The sequence below is a fragment of the Triturus cristatus genome, chromosome 7 (assembly GCF_964204655.1).
Source record: "Triturus cristatus chromosome 7, aTriCri1.1, whole genome shotgun sequence".
In the NCBI taxonomy this organism is placed as follows: domain Eukaryota; kingdom Metazoa; phylum Chordata; class Amphibia; order Caudata; family Salamandridae; genus Triturus; species Triturus cristatus.
In genome coordinates this window covers 597,837,761-597,852,523 of record NC_140590.1, presented here as the reverse complement: position 1 = coordinate 597,852,523, position 14,763 = coordinate 597,837,761, and the positions used below count along the sequence as shown (strand labels likewise).

General features: G+C 38.9%; 1 protein-coding gene across 2 annotated transcripts in view; it reads right to left on the bottom strand.

The window, feature by feature from the left end:
* Nucleotides 1-14,763, bottom strand: part of TOM1L1 (target of myb1 like 1 membrane trafficking protein) — a 665,925-nt gene that overhangs the window by 471,251 nt on the left and 179,911 nt on the right. The gene's annotated exons all lie outside the window — the stretch shown is intronic.

Sequence of the window (14,763 nt, the reverse complement as noted above, 5' to 3'; positions counted from 1 at the left end):
AAGAAAGAAAAGGTTTTAATTCTTGCTACTTCACAAAATTGGGCGATAGGATACTACCACGCCAAGGTGGGTGTAAATTAACAACAATAAGAACATTTCTTAAAACTCGTAATTAGAGATGCGACAACATGTGAAATTTTATATACACGAGTAAGGGGTCAAGACATTATATTTCTGATCCCCTAAGACAAAAATAGAGTATAGTATGAACAAATGAATATGATGGTTTTAATAAATGAATGTATGAGCATAGTGTTGTATGAGTAATAGTGGACCCTTATAAACAATTGTAAGAAGACTCTGACAAACGTCTGTGCTTTTGACTATGTTATGTTAATAGAGTCTATATAGGTGTAAAGTTAGGTTGTGTTTAGATATTATTATGATTGATGTAATAAAAAAATTGTAACATTCTGGGTTTTTAAATAGGTGCAATGAAATCATTTCAGCAATAGGATAGACTACTTATTAACTGTGTCCTGATGAAGGTGGTCGTATAAACTGTCTTGTTACCACCGAAACAGGTTGACGCTTTGTGTGTTGAGAGTTATACCCAAGGAACGTTTGTGGTCCCACTTAACTATTGAATAGTGGACATCTATACGTTTAATTGATTCTTGTAGGGATAACCACTTTATGATGTTTTTAATGTCTCACATGTCATGTGTCTCTCATAGTTTTTAAACATAGTTTTTATTTGCTGTATAAAATTGTTTTATGTGTTTGTGATTCTGCATTTCGTCTACCACTGAGATCTTTTATATGATGATTATTTATCAAAAATAAAAAATATTTCATTATAAAAATAAGAATGTTTTTGCACTTATAAGTTATAGGTTCTTTTTGTGTATTTTTGCAATTGTTTTCTGGGTTCATATATGTGTGTGATCAGTGTGAAGTACTGAAGTAGCTGTATGAGTGGATTTTGAATAATAATTTTCCTAAATCTGGTCCAAGAGAATTTGTTTTTTTAGCATTACCTGCAGTACCCTGTCTCTTGGATAGTAGGGTCACTCCCTTTTTTCTCTATGTGCACATATGGTAAAGCCAAGTCTTTACTGCTTTATTGTTTCTGCACTGCATTAAAGCCTTGTTACATGAAATGTTACTTATTAGCTTTGTAGGGAAGTATTTTGTGTCTACTAATACCCTTTGACAAACAACATTTTTATTTCTTCTTTTAAAAAAAATATTTTTATTGTTTTTGGGGAGTATGAAGTTAAAGACATCAAGATAACAGGTTACATATGGGCATTCAAATTCTAACATTTTAATACAGATCTACAAAATGAGGGAGAATACAAGAAAATAGAAAATAAGAAAAAGTAGTGAATTGATCCGGAATCAAGCAATATGTATTGCAAAAAGTCTAATCAATCCCGCAGTTACCTGGACCAGATCTTCTCAAATTTCTTAATTGAATGAAGGCCTCTCTCTTTAGCAATTGCTAGATCACATCAAAAAATTAGCCATAACAGTGCCCACCACTCAGTTACTTTCAGCGGAAGAAGACTGATCGAGGCTCTAGAAATGCATAGATGAGTGCTGACAATTGCTATTAATATTATTGAGCCACCATGCCCACCTAATCCCCATTTAAACCCTAGCAGGATTTCTTTTTTTCCCAGTTGAAATTTGCACCCTAGACAAGTTGCCAAGAGTTGAATGATACCTACCCAATACGAACAACATTTGCACTGTAATAATTATTGCTAGAATATCTTTGGAAGGCTTTGTTGTCTTTTGGGATCTTGTACTAAAAAGTTAATTTAGAAAATACAAATATACAAACATATATATAATATGCATTATTAGAAATTGGGTTACAGATGGGGGGATGAAACCCTACTTAAGCAGCAACCACAATCTCTGTGAAACAAAAGCAACCCCAAGTTAACCTGTGCTTAACTCTCTGGTAGCTTGGCAAAAAGCAGTCAGGCTTAACTTAGAGGCAATGTGTTAAGTATTTATGCAGCACTTCAAACAGTAATAAAGTGAACACACAAAACAAGAAATATCCCACAACAATTTAGAAAAATGGAGGAAAATGTAATACATTACTTGAGACCAAAACAATATAAATCCAATCAGTAGAACTGGAACTATGCAGGTTTAACGATTTATGTGAAAACAGTGCCTAGAAGAACAAATAGCCAACTGTGCTCATCTGGTTGCGAAGGAATAGGACAGGCCGACCACAGTGGAGTGTGGGCCAGATAAAGGAAACAAGTTTGGTCCTCAGAACAAAATACCTTAAATCCAGGTGTGTGGTCTGCACGCCATTGCTTTGTGAGTCTTCAGGTCATACAGCATCAGTTATGATGAAGCTGTCGATGAGGCTTTGCGTCGATCTGTGTCACTTTGATTCAATTCGGGTGACCTGTGTGATGAAGCTTGGTGGGTCTTTCCGTCAGTTCAGATGGAGCTGACAGCTGTGCGGCAATGCTTAGCATTGCTCTGCGTAGATTCTGATGAGGCTGGCGGCTAAGCGGTGAGGCTTTGCAGGGCTTCACATCGCTTTGCGTTGGTTCCCATGGGGACCAAAGCTGGGCTGGCAGAGCCCCTTCACACCCATTTCCAAGGGTCCAGGACTGGGGTTGTCTCACTTGTAGGGCAGGAATCCCCGCAGGCAGAGAGCTGGTGCGGGATTCAATGTGGTTGGAGCCATTTCTCTCCCTGAAGCTCTGATCAGGATGCCAGCCAACTAGCTCTTGGAGCCACTTTGGTGGTCTTGGGTTCAAGATGTAGCTACAGTCCTTCTCACTCAGGCAGTAGTGCAGAGGGGCAGCAGGGCAGCTGAGTAACAGGGCAGCAGAGTAAAAGTCCTCCTTGCAGCAGAGCTGTACAGCAGTTCTTTTGAGTCTTCTACAGGTCCATTGGTGTACTGAAGAGTTGGGTCTGATGGTCCAGTATTTGTACCTGGTGCTAGCTTTGAAATAGGAGAAGTTTCTGTGCTTTCCATCCCTAAAGGTGTTTCGAATTGCCTGCCTCCCTGTCCTGGCCCAAGCTTGTCTGGGGTCACAAAATACTAGTGTCAAAACCTTTGCAAATGTGCCCTCGCAGAGCCTTTTTGATATTCAAGCATTGCAGATGACAGAGCCTTCCCTTGATCCTGTCAGAGATGGCCCTCCTGCCAACACCTATTGTCCTTTGCCTCACTGTCTGGGAGCAATACACAAAGGCAAACTACTGGCTGCGCCTAGTTAAGTGACCCAGGGTACAGGCCGTGGACACCAAATGGCTGGGACAAGAAAATCACAACTTTCTAAAAGTGGCATTTTCAGCTGTGGCCTAAAATCCAACTTTATCACTAAAAAGTACAATTCTTTAAACGCCAAACTAGATATTCCTATGTGCTCCCAATTTAAAGTTATCACTTGCTAAATGTAATAAGGTAACCCAATGTTATCCAATAGGAGAGGAATGGCCTTACAGTAGTGAAAATCAAATTTAGGAGTTTTTCACTACCAGGACATGTAAAAGTTAAAGTACATGTCCAGATTGTTAAATGCACTGCACACGGCCCTATGAGATAGTAGGGGCCTAATATGGATTAAAAAGAGAGGTTTGGGCCTGGAAAGGTTTATTTTGCTGGGTGGAAATGGCAGTTTATAGTGCACACAAATGTCTGGCCTGAGACATGTTTAAAAGACAACTCAAGTGGGTGGCACAAAGGGTGCTGCAAGCCCACTAGTAACATTTAATTTACAGGCCCTGGGTGCACACGTAGTACACTTTACCAGGGACTTACAGGTAAAATAAAAGTGCCAAAATGTTACCATGTTTAAATAAGAGAGAGCACAAACACTTTAACACTGATTAGCAGTGCTAAAATCTGCAGAGTCCTAAGAGCTAACAAAAACAGATTCAGAGAACAGGAGGGTGAAGGTAAACATTTTGCAGATGACCCTGCAGAAAAGGACAAGTCCAACATGCATACACATACAAAACCAGATGGGCTTTGGGTCAGCCCTCTTCTGTCATTGGTCTGAATGGGTCTTGTTTACACTTTGCTTCCATCTATGAGAACATACAGCATAGGGAACTGGGCAGCCTACTTCAGCCATTGTCTCGCTTGCCGGTTGGTGAAGGCAAATACCAATCAGCCCTGGTGCTAGATCAAGCAGCCAACATGGAATTTTGTTGTCCATAGTGTATCATTGTTTTACCATTCCAAGATGGTCAACATGTTGGCTCTAAACCTGACAGCCATGCTGTAAATTCAAAACAATGATACACTATGTATTATACCATTGCAAGATGGCCACCAGCTGCGATGCTTAATTCTGTTTATTGTTGAAAACATATTCATTCCATGTTTAGGCAGCAGCATGTTTTCTTTTCTCTACTTTTATTCTTTACATTTATTCTAAAAATGTTGTTGTGTTTATCTTATTGTGAGCGTGTGAATGTCAGAATGAGCCAGTGGGTGGATAATGGAAGCATGAATGCAAAGATCAATGACATTTTGTATGTTTAATGACATTTTGAGTGAAACCATAAATGACAGAAGAAGCTCTTTCATTTATAAGCCAGACCTTTTCACATTGCCAACACCTTTTTCATTGTGCCTCGGTTAGTAAACAACAACAATGCCTAGAATCAATCCAGTTTTTAGCATGTGCTATGACAGAAGAATCATTCATTAATAAAATGGCAATTCAAACCTCCCAACTACTTTGTGTACAAGGATACATGCTGGGCTGGCTCTCTAGTTCTCATTTGTAATCTCAAGGAATATAAAAAATTCTGCACCCACATCTCTTCACCCAATTTAACATTCTGATTCCAGACAAAAGGAGCTAAGACTGATTATCCCCAAACAGGTAATGCATGGTGATATTTACTCATGAAACACAGATGTTGCTGAAGCCAGTAATTTTGCTATAGCAAATCCTGTGATTCCCCAAATCACAGGTTTTGTGACTGCAAAATGGCTGTTTCTAGTTAGAAAACCCATTTTGCAAGATTGAAAAGTTTTGGGGTTTTAAGACCCATACCACAATGTAATTTCGAAGGGGAGTTTCTCCCAAATTGTGATTCGTTGTGTAGTGTATTAATGGCAGTTCTGCTGGCAAACCACTGAACAGCTACCAACATGTCAAAGGAGGTGGTAATAGATTTGGACACCTTCTCCTTTGGGAATTGTGTTGGCAGCCTACGGGGGAGTATTCAGTGGTCTAGTTCCTGCACCCCTATATGCCCCTATATGGAAATGTCTTTATTATTTTTAAAGTAGCAGCGCTTCCTTAAAGGAAAGTGACTAATTCAAAACAAAGTTTCGTATTTGGGAATGCTAACACAGGGATTGGTGTCTGCGGTCCCTAGTATGTCAACATCCCTGTTTTTACTGCCAGCCACAGTAAAACACAAATTGCAACTTGCCTAATTAGTAGTAATTTGGCAGGCTGTTCTGTGATCCTCTGTGAATGATGATTTTGTAAAGCTATGTAATAGTTCATAAGTCACTTTGCAACATCAAATATAGGTCACAAATAAGTTGGTGCCCATTTTTTTGTGAACTCTATAATAGTATATCTGGCGCTCAATTTTAGGTTTTGAAAGTTGGGAAAGAGGAAAGCATTTGGTTTAATCATGTGGTAAATTGAAACAGTATGATTTCTTTCATTCTGCGACACTAAGAATTGGGATATAAAACTTCCACTGGAAAATCTAAGGTGTGCTATTGCTATTTCTATAGGCATTTGACCTACAGATTTTACCGACCAAGTTGGAAAAACCAGTTTATCATCAAAAAAGTCCATCTCTGAAAATGCTACTTGAAGCATGAGCTCTTTACTGAAATTGTCTCGATCACGAAAGTAGGGTTCACTTCACAGACATCTCCTCACTCCCGACTTCATTTCATGTGCTCCAGCTTTTTCAATGGATACACCTTCATTATCAACACAAAATGATGGAGTCCACAGCAAAATATGATCAAGAACGTCCTCCACTTCTGGAACATGACACTTCCCCACTCCCAAAAATGAGTGCTGAATTTGAATGATTATGGAGTTATAGAAATCTGACAATCTGACTCTGAAGTGCCTCAGTTTGACAGGGTGTATCTGGCCTGCAATTAGACATCCAGAACAAGTGCAGAAGCACAATTGGTCAAATATTGTAAAAACTAATTTCCTTCATCTTGCCCCAGAGGATATACAAAACTTGCATAGCTTCGATTTTAACAGTGTGTTTTGTTTACAGCTGCCTAACTTTCATTCCATCATTCAGATATCAGCACTCCAGTTTTCCATCAAACTGGGCATTTAACTGTGGGACAGATGGTGACGTTCTCACTGGCTCCTTTTTCATCCTCCCTCACCATGCTGCTCCTTAGGTTTGATGTTAGATTTAAAACAAATATTCATATGTTGCTTCCACCCATTACCAACATACAGCATGGGGAAAGGAGTCAGCCCACTTCAGCCATTGGAAAACTTCACTTTGAGTGACTGCATTTTGCTCTTTCACAATAAACACATCAGCACACAAGGGAGTTATTTTCATTTTTTTATTTTTACTTTATTACTTTGATGTTGCGTTTGTATTTAGAGTCTGATAAGATAGCAGGATGCTTTCTACCAGCTCTTCAAGGCACAGGATACATTCCAGCTTGATCCTTTCCTGCATCCTGCTAATGATCTTGTACATTTCTTTAAGAGTGGTCTTCTTATTATGTGGCTGCTACTATTTAACAACATACTAGAGTGCAAGAATTTGAAACTGTTCTTCAGGAAGGTGTCTTTATAATGCACACAATAAAGTACTTTTCTAACTGTACTCCTGTATGTTGTGTGGTATGTATTTTACTTGAGGATTAGAGTTATATTTGTAAATCAATTCAGTCTGTATGTCATGCATGTATGGCCTTCTAGTTTATTTTCAGTACTCTTTAACGTAGTATGGGTATATATGTGTATACTAAAGTATTTATATCCTGCTTGTATTACTCTCTAGATTACTTTCAGTGCTCTTCTATGTTGTGCTTATATAGACATTTAAATTATCTATCTATCTATCTATCTATCTATCTATCTATCTATCTATCTATCTATCTATCTATCTATCTATCTATCTATCTATCTATCTATCATCTATCTATCTATCTATCTATCTATCTATCTATCTATCTATGTCTGTCTGCCTGTCTGCCTGTCTAGCTATCTACCCATCTGTCTGTCTCACTCTCCATCTGCTCTGTTTTTCTATCTATCCCCATGTCTGTCTGACTAACTCTGTCTGCTCTGTCTATCTATCTACCTGTCTGTTGGTCTCACTCACAGTCTGGTCTGTCTATCTATCTATCTATCTATCTATCTATCTATCTATCTATCTATCTATCTATCTATCTATCTATCTATCTATCTATCTATCTATCTATCTCTTTCTGTCTGTCTGTCGGTCTATCTATCTAGCTATCTATCCACCTGTCTGTTCTGCCTAACTCTCTGTCTGCGCTGTTTGTCTAACTCTCTGTCTGCTTTGTTTATCAAAATGGCTGTGGGTATTTATCTATTCATCTAGCAAATCAATATTTCTATAGAACACTCTCTATCTGTCTTTGCATGGCTCCTTTTTTAATAATCTTTTCAATGCTTCTTACCTATTTGTAATAAACATTTACAAAGGCATCACAAAAAAACCATTGGCAAAGAGGCTGGCCACCAATCATAGCCCAGTTGGCCCTTTTTAGGTCCGTTGTTATCCAGTACCTTTTGATTTTACTAAAATTATGTATGCACCATATTTATTTATAGGGTTTTTCAGCCAGATTTCATCCATTAGTCTGTTTTTGTGTCTCATATTTTTCTTCTACCCACTCCAGCATGCATCATGGGGCAACCAGTCAGTCCCTTTCATCCACTGGCTGACTTCACTGTAAGTTATGGCATGCATCCATTTCACAACGAATACTTCCATACAAATGTAGTCCTCTTGGGTGCCGAGGAGCACTATAATAATGAGTGCTTTTTGCAGACCAAAGAATATTATTGCTGTCAACCAACTTTTTTTATATATTGATGAGGGGACAGCAGCTTACCCAAAAAAAATCAACAGAAGAGTTTTGCAAAAACCACCACAGAAAAAAAAAACATGAATTGCTTAAGCCAAAAGACTGGCAGCCAGCGCCAGACCTCTTTGCTCTGCCAATGAATGTTGTTTCCCTGGTGCCATTCTGTGCATATTTGGAAGACACGGTCAGCTTTATTTTGGGGGATAGCTTTTGAATACAGGCTTCCTTGGCCTGCCATTGTCTCTTTAAATGAGGATTGTCTCCTTGCATACTGTTTTATAATCGGGCCCATATACCCATTGCATTTTTAGGTCTCGGCTATGCAGCCCATGCGCTGTCTCGTCAAGAGATGCTGTATACAGTATAGCGGGGGAAGCTCCGCCCACTACCCTGCCCATCTTTGTCATTGGCTTGTGTGTTTGTCCTTCTAAATGCTGGCTTTTATGCTGGCTTTTGATTGATTTTGAGGCTTGTTAGCCCCTCCTTAGTACGTCCTTGTCGTCAATTCATTCCTCCCATGTCTATTGGGCCGTTTACTAGGTTGTGGCACTGGACCTGTTCTATTTTCTTTATTGAGTTTATCTGAACTCAAGCATGACGACGTGCTTCATTCAGCGGCCACGCCCACTTTCAAGGCAGCGTGACAATGATGCCTTTCCAACTTCGCCACCGCTGGTTTTTCTTCTCAACAAAGATTAGGTGAGTAAAAGAGTTTCACATGTTTTGGAATCTAGCCGAGATAGATTTAAGCTATTATTTGATTTCCGAGTCCTTTCCGGTTTGATTACCTTAATGTAATGCATCGTTCAGCTTTTTTGTACGAGGAGCAGAAATGCAGGAGAGATTTTAGTTACAGTGCGTCATAAGCAGGCTCACGTCTTGGAATGTAGTCCATTGTTCTTGTTCTTCACCACTACTACTACTACCACGCATATTAAAAAGCATGAGCATGGTGACTTTAGTAAACTATTGGAGATCGCTACCAGCGACATGATGTTACTGGGAGATAAGATCATGCATGAGATCTTCACCAATCCTTCGGGCGCTTGGACTTGTTTACTTTATTGTTGCTAGCCGCCTGTCACAACTTGTTTTGATTGCTTCTCCCTTCTGCTTCATGTTATAAGCCCTCCCCCCCACCATCCGAACGCAAATGTTTTCCCTCATCAAACCCCAATACTTGAAAATTGCGACTCTGTGTGAAACGATACTGTAAACGCAGCTTTGTCAAACTGCTGTGATCAGTGATGCACTGGGAGGGTAAATGGGAGGACAGCAAGCTTGTTTTTAAAGGGCACCCATGCCACACTTTCAGATTAATGGCGCGGGTGCCATGATTGCTTTGAGGTGTCATGCGCAGCCCTTTTCTGGCACGCGCAATGCTGTGGTTCGCCGTATTTACATTGCCAATATATTTTTTAAAGGGCACCCAATGGCCACACTTTCAGTTTAATGACGTGGGTGCAGCAATTGCATAGAGGTGTCATGCGCAGCTCTTCACTGGCACGGTTCCCCGCCGTATTTACATTAACAATTTTTTTTTAAGTGCACCCATGCCGCACTTTCAGTTTAATGGATCGGGTGTTGCGATTGCATAGCATTGTTATGTGCAGCCCTTTATTGGCCTGCGCAATGCCGCTGTTCGCCGTATTCACATTAACAATTGTTTGTGCCTCCAACCTAACCTGAGGAATGGCACATTATTTCACTAGCGTTTATTCTGCGAACCTTCCCGCTGTCAGTTCTTGAAGGTGAGGCTCCCCTGACGTTGCAATTCTTTTACTATTTAACTATAATTGATGTCTGCATGGACTACTAATTTCACAACCAGGCTTAAACGTGGAGTCCTCTTACACGTGCTCTCTTCTGCCTGCTGGGATGTTGAGCTACGTTAGTTTTCACCCTGCAGTATTCATTGTTTCCTTGTCCCATTATTGACGTCCAGTGGAAAGCTATTTGTGATGGAGAAGGGGCGATGGACCACTCTGATAACCGAACCGACCTAGAGTCTTGTACAGCATTTAGAGAGGATGACTAAACGGAAATAACCAAATACAGCCAACATCATGGATTCAGTATTTTTTCAGTTTTATATAACGCAAACTGGTGCCCCTAGGAATTGAAACTTCTATACGATCACCAGTTACTTTAAACAAGGGGATGTTAATTATGTTTTTTAGGTATGGGGAGATTGAGTGATTTGCCCAGAATCACAGGATGTTCAGGTGGGGCTGTACATATTTTTAGTACATCTCAGTTTACCCCAGAGGTCAAGTGATTCATTTTCCTATCCCTCTTAAGTACCTTTTGTACACCAGGATGAGTGTCATTGCACTTTATTTTTATATGCTTGTTAGCCACGGGTTGGGGCGCATGGCAAGTCAACTTTTGCTCCAGGAAAGAACCCTTCGCCACCCTTCCTTTGCTCTCTCTCTGTGTAGCTGCCCTCTTGCACAGCATCCAGACGCGCAATGCATTGGGCTCAAAGGGCTTCAGCCCCCCCATTGCCATGTGTGTCAGCCCGGGCTGAGACAGCTTCCCGGGCACACACACAGCCGCATCCGAGCACTTCAAAGGTCTATCAAAGACCATTTGCTTGTTAATGAGGCTTTGTTGCTTCTCACCCCTTCTTAGGGCCCCTCTATCTCCACCCTGCCTTTTGCTGGAAGAATCAGCCCCCCCAAACATTTTTGTAGCCCCCCCCTAAAAATTGGCTCTAGTCGTGCCTCTGTGCCCCACTGCACAGCATCCATGCCCCCCTCCTTCGGTGAGTGCCAGCTGTGGTGCGCAGAGAATGGGATCTGTGAAAGCTGCAGGAGTAGCCGGTGCTCCTCGTGGTACTCTGTTTGTGTCAGTCCAAAAGAGGATGCTCTTTGTGAGTGGTGTGTGTGGCTTGCTGCTTGTTGCCTGGCTACAGGATGATGCCTCCTAACGGAGTCTTCGATTCCAGCATTGGTGGGTGCATTTGTGTTACATGTGCACCTGTTTTGCAGTGCTACAAACCCCATTTAGGATTGCTTTCTGGTGTAAACCCTTGTTCTATCCAGCTGTAGGTGTGCTTAGGTCACCAAACTGATTTATGTTTCTCTTTTATTTTTTCAGCATCACTGAAGTTAGAAAGCTTAGGCTACATTGATTTTCATAGACAGGCAGAGTGAGGAAGGTTGTTTAGTTCAGAGGGACATGAGCAGGATCTCCTGACTGCCAACTTAAATAAATTGGTAAAGAACTCTGGAAAGAAAGTTGTTGGCTTGCAGCATTTTTCTGAGGTGGCAGAACATGAACAAAATATCTGCACAGCCGTTTCAAGATGAATTTTACATCTGTTTACAAGTCAAAATCAAGACTTGATCAACTAATTAGGGGGGTCACAAAAAACAACCCCTGCAGTCTGATTTCATCCTTTGAAAGATACAGTTTGAGCAAGAATAGAGCCCTAACAGTACAAATCTATTGTGACTGTACCATTAGTGCCTAACATGGAATAGAAAACTTGCCTCCTACCTGAATGGCTACTAACTCTTGTATGAAGACCCAGCCCTCCAACTAGAACAGTTTGCTATTCAATGTTTTTTTTAATGAATGGCCTCTTTTAAGGGCAGTGTTTTGATCACCACAAGGTTCTTAATATGCCAGTGACTAGGTTATGCCAGAGTTTAGTATATCCAAAAATTCAAAACATCCCAAACAACAAAACAACAATTCAAACCGTATATGTAGTGCCAGTATTGATGGGGAATTACTCAAACAAAAATTCAAAAACAGTCTTAGAAAGTCATTTCAACATCAATAAGTCAGTATCACATACAAAAACAATAACACAAAATATTAAAAATTGATAGACAAATTTATTCAGTGTTTGTACAGTAACAAACTTTAAAAACAAATTATTTTTTTTTAAACAGAGATAGAAAAGTCGACGCAGTGTTTCGGTGGTTGGGTGATCTTTCACCTTCTTCAGGACAATTCTCTAAACAACAGAAACAATCACCATTCATTATTATTTTCATGTGATACTGACAGCAATTAATAAATAATAAATAATAACAAAATTGGCAGTGGTTTAAAATCTTTTTATAAAAGGGAAGAATGATTATTAGGACCATTGTTATCAAAAACATCATTGTCTAAGAGCATGTCAGAATACAAAATACAATCCCCAGCACATACATAATGCAACACTTTAAATGCTGATGAGCATTGATGTACTAATCATGTAAGCATCTTACTAACAATGCCTAATCAACACATAATCAAAACACACACCTAATATACTTTCTGCATATAGCAAGCTTTTTCCATCACTTGACCTTCGTGTGTAGCAATTTTCTATCTTTTGCTATACAGGATTTGAGGATGTCCCACCTATAAAAACCTTAATACATGGAAGAACAAACCAATCATCAGGATAAGTATTATACTATAATGGTCCCTTCCGAAAACACATATCATGTGCATAGGTAAATGTTGATTTATAGTTACCTTAAAATAAAAAACAAAGTTGTGGTAATTGTCATGTTGTGCAATGAGGAAGAAGAGGGTGTGGGCATGAGTTGGGAAGGGAGGGGGGGTTAGGGGTCTGATGTTTGCAGACCAGGGAAGTGGGAGGAAATTGCAGTGAAGGGGCTTATGTGTGTCACACTATTACGAAGTCGCCTTTCTTGATTGACCCTTGCACTGTACAAAACAATAAAGTTTGTTGTTAAAAAAAAAATAAAAAAAGTACGTTGGTTTTGTTCATTCGTGCCACCGTACTTATATGGAGACTAGAGTTTCTATAATGATAAGAAACATTCCTTTATTCATATATGAAAGTATTAATAAAAATTCGTTTCTCCAAGAGGAAATTAGCTTACCCTTATTTTAAGTTGAGATTCATAGATTAATGATAATCCAAAGTGCTGAGATTTGATCTATTCTCAGTATTATCAAGGTATGACCCTGTATTAAATCTGGGTATATAATACTGAGAATAGATCAAATCTCAGCACTTTGGATTATCATTAATCTATGAATCTCAACTTAATATAAGGGTAAGCTAATTTCCTCTTGGAGAAACTAATTTTTAATAATACTTTCATATATGAATAAAGGAATGTTTCTTATCATTATAGAAACTCTAGTCTCCATATTAGTACGGTGGCACGAACGAACAAAACCAACATACTTTGGGTTTTATTTTAAGGTAACTATAAATCAACATTTATCTTTACACATGATATGTGTTTTTGGAAGGGACCATTATAGTATAATACTTATCCTGATGTTTGGTTTGTTCTTCCATGTATTAAGGTTTTTATAAGTGGGACATCCTCAAATCCCGTATAGCAAAAGATAGAAAATTGCTACACACGAAGGTCAAGTGATGGAAAAAACTTGCTATATCCAGAAAGTATATTGGGTATGTGTTTTGATTATGTGTTGATTAGGCATTGTTAGTAAGATGCTTACATGATTAGTACATCAATGCTCATCAGCATTTAAAGTGTTGCATTATGTATGTGCTGGGGATTGTATTTTGTATTCTGAAATGCTCTTAGACAATGATGTTTTTGATAACAATGGTCTTAATAATCATTCTTCTTTTTATAAAAAGATTTTAAACCACTGCCAATTTTGTTATTATTTATTATTTATGAATTGCTGTCAGTATCACATGAAAATAATAATGAATGGTGATTGTTTCTATTGTTTAGAGAATTGTCCTGAAGAGGGTGAAAGATCACTCAACCACCGAAACGCTGTGTCGACTTTTCTGTCTCTGTTTAAAAAAAAAAAATTGTTTTTAAACTTTGTTACTGTACAAACGCTGAATAAATTTGTCTATCAATTTTTAATATTTTGTGTTATTGTTTTTTATGTGATACTGACTTATTGATTTTGCAATGACTGTCTAAGACTATTTTTGACATTTTTTTGTTTGAGTAATTCCCCATCAATACTGGCACTACATATATGGTTTGAATTGTTGTTTTGTTGTTTGGGATGTTTTGACTTTTTGGATCTATTGACCCTATTCCTTAGTAAATATTGAAGGGTATCTCCCTCCTGTTTTTTCTTAGAGTTTAGTATATACTACTGCATTGTGCCATAGCTCGGTTTCTTACATGAGTTTCCAAAGAATCAGTTTGTGTAATGCATTGGCATACATAGTTTTAAGCATTTCCTCAACGTCACAAAATGTTTTCAAATAAAGATGGATTTTATTTGTGCTCCAGTGCCCAGGTTGCTAACTGAAGATCAACAAGACCACTCAGTCTAAGCTTCGCCACTTAAGCACATTGTATAAGTCTTGGGTTGATCACATGCTCTCAGTGTGCCTCAGTCCCCTTCTTTGCACAATTGTGAACATCTCTCCAGTTCTATATGGTTCAATAATTGGTTTTCTATTTACATTTATATGAACTATGTTAGGTCTTGTGAGAGTCAAAATGTTATGGGCCTGATGATCAAAGTTATTTAGGTAACTAAGCTTACCTTACTCATGCAAAATGTAGTTTTATGTTAAAAAAATGATTAACTCACATTAAGATTTTTGTGTGAAAAAATTAAATAAGACCTGGAAGCAGGTGAGAAGTAGTAGTTTCAGGGCTGGAATGCACAGTGAGTTTGTGCACACCCAAAAACCTGCATGTTTAAGGGTATTATATTTCCAACTTCCGTCTAACTCATTCAAAAGGTTGCAAATCTACTCCTGACAAGGGCAGTAGTAAAACCTTTTCTAGAGTGAGAAGGGACCAACC